This window comes from Protomyctophum parallelum, assembly GCF_964188405.1.
Source record: "Protomyctophum parallelum genome assembly, chromosome: 19".
NCBI classification, from domain to species: Eukaryota; Metazoa; Chordata; class Actinopteri; order Myctophiformes; family Myctophidae; genus Protomyctophum; species Protomyctophum parallelum.
The window spans coordinates 26,818,305-26,826,227 of record NC_139717.1 but is presented as its reverse complement, the minus strand read 5'-3'; positions in this window follow the sequence as shown (position 1 = coordinate 26,826,227).

The following is a 7,923-nucleotide window of genomic DNA, read 5'->3' as shown; positions in this document are numbered from 1 at the left end:
ATGTCCTCTACCACACCACACTCTCCGCTAAGCGGGAGAGGTGTAAAATTCACAGCAGCAGACCTTCTACTGGGGTCAAGGCTGACAAAAAGTACCGTTTCCGGACCCAGAATGGACACTGGACAAAAGACGGCTCCGCGAGGCAACTATCTGGACATACCCACGCGTTCGGGGAGATGTCCTGTACCACACCCCACTCTCCGCTAAGCGGGAGAGGTGTAAAATTCACAGCAGCAGACCTTCTACTGGGGTCAATGCTGACAAAAAGTACCGTTTCCGGACCCAGAATGGACACTGGACAAAGAGGCCTCCGCGAGGCAACTATCTGGACATACCCACACGTTCGGGGAGATGTCCTCTACCACACCACACTCTCCGCTAAGCGGGAGAGGTGTAAAATTCACAGCAGCAGACCTTCTACTGGGGTCAAGGCTGACAAAAAGTACCGTTTCCGGACCCAGAATGGACACTGGACAAAAGACGGCTCCGCGAGGCAACTATCTGGACATACCCACGCGTTCGGGGAGATGTCCTGTACCACACCCCACTCTCCGCTAAGCGGGAGAGGTGTAAAATTCACAGCAGCAGACCTTCTACTGTGGTCAACGCTGAAAAAGTACCGTTTCCGGACCCAGAATGGACACTGGACAAAGAGGCCTCCGCGAGGCAACTATCTGGACATACCCACACGTTCGGGGAGATGTCCTCTACCACACCACACTCTCCGCTAAGCGGGAGAGGTGTAAAATTCACAGCAGCAGACCTTCTACTGGGGTCAATGCTGACAAAAAGTACCGTTTCCGGACCCAGAATGGACACTGGACAAAGAGGCCTCCGCGAGGCAACTATCTGGACATACCCACACGTTCGGGGAGATGTCCTCTACCACACCACACTCTCCGCTAAGCGGGAGAGGTGTAAAATTCACAGCAGCAGACCTTCTACTGGGGTCAAGGCTGACAAAAAGTACCGTTTCCGGACCCAGAATGGACACTGGACAAAAGACGGCTCCGCGAGGCAACTATCTGGACATACCCACGCGTTCGGGGAGATGTCCTGTACCACACCCCACTCTCCGCTAAGCGGGAGAGGTGTAAAATTCACAGCAGCAGACCTTCTACTGTGGTCAACGCTGAAAAAAGTACCGTTTCCGGACCCAGAATGGACACTGGACAAAGAGGCCTCCGCGAGGCAACTATCTGGACATACCCACGCGTTCGGGGAGATGTCCTCTACCACACCACACTCTCCGCTAAGCGGGAGAGGTGTAAAATTCACAGCAGCAGACCTTCTACTGGGGTCAACTATCTGGACATACCCACACGTTCGGGGAGATGTCCTCTACCACACCACACTCTCCGCTAAGCGGGAGAGGTGTAAAATTCACAGCAGCAGACCTTCTACTGGGGTCAAGGCTGACAAAAAGTACCGTTTCCGGACCCAGAATGGACACTGGACAAAAGACGGCTCCGCGAGGCAACTATCTGGACATACCCACGCGTTCGGGGAGATGTCCTGTACCACACCCCACTCTCCGCTAAGCGGGAGAGGTGTAAAATTCACAGCAGCAGACCTTCTACTGTGGTCAACGCTGAAAAAAGTACCGTTTCCGGACCCAGAATGGACACTGGACAAAGAGGCCTCCGCGAGGCAACTATCTGGACATACCCACGCGTTCGGGGAGATGTCCTCTACCACACCACACTCTCCGCTAAGCGGGAGAGGTGTAAAATTCACAGCAGCAGACCTTCTACTGGGGTCAATGCTGACAAAAAGTACCGTTTCCGGACCCAGAATGGACACTGGACAAAGAGGCCTCCGCGAGGCAACTATCTGGACATACCCACGTGTTCGGGGAGATGTCCTCTACCACACCCCACTCTCCGCTAAGCGAGAGAGGTGTAAAATTCACAGCAGCAGACCTTCTACTGGGGTCAACGCTCAAAAAAGTGCTGTGCCTTGGGGCATTGACATGAAATCACTTTCTCTACGCAAGCTAAGTCAGGTCAAGGAGTTACCTCTAGCTTTGGAATGGGTGTCACTTGTGTTCGTTGATTGCATCTGTCTGTGCATTTATGCATTTGTTTGTCCTGACGAAACTTGATTATTTCTCGACTGTTTATTTTCTCGTATGACACGACATAGAAACTACCTGTGACTACTGTCTTTGTGTGCTGTCGAGCGGATGTTCTTTGCATCAGCTCAAAGGTATAGCCTGCTGTGTCATTCGATTCATTTGTCCAGATATGCCATTTATGATCTTTAAGGATGTACAATGACGCATATGGTGGCCTGTCGAAAAATACACACATACTGGTCAAAGCATACTCATTTTGGTGGTACAGACAGGATAAATTGAACGTTTTTGGATTTTTTGTGCCAGCTCTTAACAGGAGAAGTAAGGTCTGTGGGCTGTTAATTACTTCATATGTTGATAAGCTCTTTTCCTGCTGACATGTTTCACATTGTTCAGATTGAGCAGGTAATATTTGTGCAATAGTGTCTAAGATGCCTTTTTGTGACACGTCAAGTGGCTGCACTATGAATTGTGACATGTTCTTTGTAGATGGTAAGGCCTTGTCACCACATTGAGTACAACTATACAGACTAAGACTTTTCAGGCAAAGCAGGTCATCTCCAAGGAAAGGAGACCGAAGTGTGTATTATACAAATCTATTTAATATGGTGCATACTTCTGTCCTAGAACATTTCTGAGACACTAATGACACTGATGTGTTGGCTAGATTGAATTTCTCAAGTTTCCGTCTAAATGTTGAGTCCTGCGCTGCTGCTTCTTCAAGCCGTGTGTGACATTTTTTGATAGCAGATGTCTGTTGTAGAAATGTTAGAATTGGTAATGGTATAGCTTCACACATATTGTCATTTAGACTTTCATTGCATAAAACCACATCATCATCATCTTCTTCCAAATTGTCCTCCGTTATTGTTCTGTTAATTGCTTTCAACTGTCCAGGCACAGAATGTACAGATGTCTGTATGTTTTGCTTGAACAACTGTGTGGACACCACACATACTCAACCAAACTACTAGTTTGTGTATAAAATCTAATGGGTCATTGTGCATTCCTAAGGCCAAGTAAGATGCTATTCACTAGTTGTTGAGTGACACCACAGATTGTTTTGCAATCAAATGTGTGACCTGGATTTTGAAAAAACGCTTGAATGAGAGCTGCTAAATTCCCCGGCATAGATGACAACTGAACCATCGAAGTAGGTGTCAATGGTTTCAATTTATCTTGTACTACTTGTAGATGCAGTATACCCACGCGTTCGGGGAGATGTCCTGTACCACACCCCACTCTCCGCTAAGTGGGAGAGGTGTAAAATTCACGGCAGCAGACCTTCTACTGAGGTCAACGCTCAAAAAAGTGCTGTGCCTTGGGGCATTGACAATTATTTAATTAACGAATTAAATAACCTTATTTTATTCTGAAGGCAACCGGATGTCTTAAATTAGCTAGCTCTCAGACAGGAAGTTCTAAATTAGCTCATAAGACGGAGCCAAATATCTGTCTGAGAGTGGAGCCTGCCTGGCAAATGACATGGGGGGTCCTTTTTGTGGGCTTGGCCGAAAGTGGGCGTTACCAAAAGGTGGGCGTGGCCATGGCCGCCAGAAGTCTGTCAGATTTTGACAGCTTCAAATTAGTGTTAAACATAATATAACCCAATTGACTCCAGTCCTCTCTGTTTAATATATCTATAATGAAACTATATAAACTATGCATATACCATGAAGTGCTATGACTACTAGCTCTGGTCCATAGCTCTAATGCGTTTCATTTAGAGCTATGTTACTCTAAACTTCCCCGCTCGCATGAATGCAGACCAGCCTCTACTCTTTGGCGTAAATAAAAAGAACGTTTTTGCTACACATAAAAACAAAGGCGAGTTGTGTCATTAGAAAGCCTACTTTGGTAATTGGTTCTAGTTCTAGTGAACAGAAATAATAAATAAATAGACTTGGTAACCTAACTGTAGGGAGTGCAAACACATTAAAGAACCTGGGGGTTAACATCTATGAAAAGGCAACACAATGAGCAGAAAATAAAAATGAACCATGTAAATACAACAAATTGAGCAGAGCACTGCAGGGAGTTGAACCCCATTCCGGTAAACCAGAAGTACCACAACCAGTGCCTTGGTTTTTGTTTTGTTTTACGAGGTCCATTCGTTGAAATGTAAATTTTGCATTGCAACGGTAAAGTAATTTCAGAATTGACATTGTAGGCAATAATTAATAACGGTATGGCACCAGGCCAAAGCCATGGGGATAGAGTATGTTTTGCACTCTGAGTGAGTGTGTGTGTGTGTGTGTGTCCGTCAGTTTGTTAACAGCTAATCTCCAGCACCATTAACCCGGTCGATGCCAAATTTTGCACACACACTCCCTGGATGCCAACGATGAACCTCTGTCCCAAATTTTCCAGAACGGCCTGTATAGCACCACACATTTTTGTATGCCCTCCGAGACTATGGACTATAGCCTTTCGCTTTTCCGCGATTTAACCTTTTTTCAAATCGTGAACAATGATGAAGAATCGCGCACTATAGCATGCCACTTAATGACCTTGGGGTCATCAAGGTCATTGATATTGATCAATAACCTTGAGCAGTATAAATGACCTTCAATAAGACTAGTAAATGACCTTGACCAGTATAAATGACCTTGACAAGTACAAATGACCTTGACCAGTATAAATGACCTTTAGAAGACTAGTAAATGATCTTCACCAGTATAAATGACCTTGACCAGTATGCGGTCCGTGACCATGGACTATAGCCTTTTGCTTTTCCTTGATTTTCACCTTTAAAAAATCCTCAACAATGATGAAGAATCGCACACTATAGCGCGCCGCTCAATGACCTGAGACCATGGACCAATGAATGAAATACAACACATTGAGCAGGGCACTGCAGGGAGTTGAACCCCGTTCCGGTAAACCAGAAGTCCGACACCAGTGCCTTAGTTTTTGTGTTGTTGTTCATTTAAAGGTCCAGGTGTGCATACGCATGTGCCCCTGTGTGTGTAGGTGCATGTGTGCATGTGTGTGCACGCTTCAATGACCACTGTTGGACCCAATGGCGATCAAGGACCTCAGGGAGCCACCCATAATTCACAACGGTCACAGCGAACTCTGTTGCATCACAACTGGTGGCCAACAGTCGTAACCAACACCGCCACGACCCACAGGAGAATACCATCGCACAGTGGTATCAGACCAACCACAATCAGCCAGCCCTCAAACCAAACCCTTTGACCTAGAAGAACTCAAAACTGCAATGGGAAAGTTGAAACCCGGAAAAGCAGCAGGGATTGATGACATACTGGCAGAAATTATACAGCACCTGGAACCTAACGCAAAGACCTGGCTCGTGGGGATGCTGAACACATGCATGGCACAGAAAACCATCCCTTCTGTCTGGAGAAAAGCCAAAGTGGTTGCAATCCCCAAACCTGGCAAAGACCCATCATCCTCAAAGAGCTACCGACCCATTTCCCTCCTCTGCATCACCTACAAGAGAGGCTGCTACTCCAACGCCTCATACCACTCATAGACACCAAGCTGACTAAAGACCAAGCTGGTTTCCGTCCCGTCCTGTGCTGGACAGAGCTCAACCTCACCCAACACATTGAGGATGGGTTTGAGGGAAAACAAATAACTGGAGCAGCAACTGGAGGGCGAAGCAAGCACGCAGGCAGCTTGTGCCTGCCTGCGTGCCTGCCTGCCTTCCTCATGTGGAAGCTGCATAGTTGAGTTTGTGTGTGTGTTTCTTTTTCTGTCTTTCTTTCTTAGGACGAAGATCAAGGTAGACGCCGTTGGAAGGCTCAACACAAGCCGATGCCCCTAGAGATCCATCCCAAAGCTTCCCTCAGGGAGTCCAGCAAGCCAGCTAGCCAGCAAGCCCGCCCAGTCAGCCAACGCAGCCAGCCAGCTCCGCCAGTCAGCCAGTGTAGAAAGTCAGGCTGCCAAGCCAGCGCACATCAGCCCTTGCAGTCAACCATTGTAGCCATACCAGCCTTGCTCAGTCAGCTCAGCCAGGCCTCTCTCGAGGCCTGGCTCTCTGTCTGCCTGGCCCGGTCTGCCCCGCCCTGCCTTGCAGCAACAGAACCAGCCTTGCTGGCAAGCCAGCCAGCTCAGAATACGAGCTCAGCAAGCCAGCGCAGCTGGCAAGCACGCAGTTAGTCTAAACCAGTTTCAGACTGGCAGGCCAAGGCAGACAGACAGGAAGACCGAGGCGCCTAGGCAGGCAGACAGGCCAGGAAGGCAACAAAGTGCAGGCAGGGGGACTGTCCGGCCTAAGGCTGCGCTGCAAGGGTTGGAGCCTGGCCAGCTCCTGCTGGTCTAGACTGAGTGGCTGTGGCTGCACAGTAAGGCTGCGGTAACCTAGTCTGGGCTTGCTGCTGCACTGGCTTGCTCAGCTCGCATTCTGAGCTGGCTGGCTTTCCAGAAAGGCTGGTTCTGTTGCTGCAAGGCAGGGCAGGGCAGACCGGGCCAGGCAGACAGAGAGCCAGGCCTCAAGAGAGGCCTGGCTGAGCTGACTGAGCAAGGCTGGTATGGCTGCAATGGCTGACTGCAAGGGCTGATATGCTCTGGCTTGGCAGCCTGACTTTCTACACTGGCTGACTGGCGGAGCTGACTGGCTGCGTTGGCTGACTGGGCAGGCTTGATGGCTAGCTGGCTTGCTGTGCTCCCTGAGGGAAGCTTTGGGATGGATCTCTAGGGGCATCGGCTAGTGTTGAGCCTTCCTATGGCGTCTACCTTGATCTCCGTCCTAAGAAAGAAAGACAGAAAAAGAAAGACACACAAACCCAACTATGCAGCTTCCACCTGAGGAACCGAGACGCGAGAAAAGAACTGAGCGTCACTTGGGATGGTCACAAACTCTCCAACCATACCCACCCCATGTATCTTGGAGTTACACTGGACAGGACACTCTTCTTCAAAAAAACACCTGGAGAACACAAAAGCCACGGTCAACACCCACAATAACATCCTGTGAAAACTAGTGAACTCCCATGTGGGGCGCAGACCCACAAACAATCCGTGCAACTGCCATGGCCCTGTCTTTCTCTACAGCAGAGTATTCCTGCTCAAGCTGGAGCCGATCACGTCACACCAAATTGGTCGACACAGCCCTAAATGACACCTGTCGCATCATCATGGGATGGGTCAAGAAAACACCTGTCCCGTCCGTGCCTTTATGCGCTAGCCGGCACCTCCCCCCGCACATCAGACGACTGTGTAACGCTCAAGATGAATGGAAAACACAGGAGATAGACAGTGAAGTCTGGAATGAAATGATAGAGAACACCTCACACACACAGTTTCCTTTCGTGGCTGTTTACATTCGAGGGTCGCCGGTCCTCTCAAACGGAACAGTTTAACGTCATGCCCAGGACGAAAAGATATAGAGAACACCATAATGACAAATGACAAATAACAGCAGGAAGGCATGGGCCACAATCCACCGTCTTGGCAAAGACCACACCACCCATAATTCACAACGGTCACAGCAAATTCTGTTGCATCACAACTAGTGTAGGTATTGGATGGAGCCCGCACACCACAGGTATAAGAAAGACGTGATGCAGAGGAGGGAAATGGGTCGGTAGCTCTTCGGGGATAATGGGTCTTTGCCAGGTTTAGGGATTGCAACCACTTTGGCCTTTTTCCAGACAGAAGGGGTGGTTTTCTGTGCTGTGCATGTGTTCAGCATCCCCACAAGCCAGGGCCTTGAGTTAGGTCCCAGGTGCTGTATCATTTCTGCCAGTAGGTCATCAATCCCTGCTGCTTTTCCGGGTTTCAACTTTCCCATTGCAGTTTCAAGTTCTTCTAGGTCGAAGGGTTTGGTTTGAGTGATGGCTGATTATGGTTGGTCTGATACCACTGTGCGATGGTAT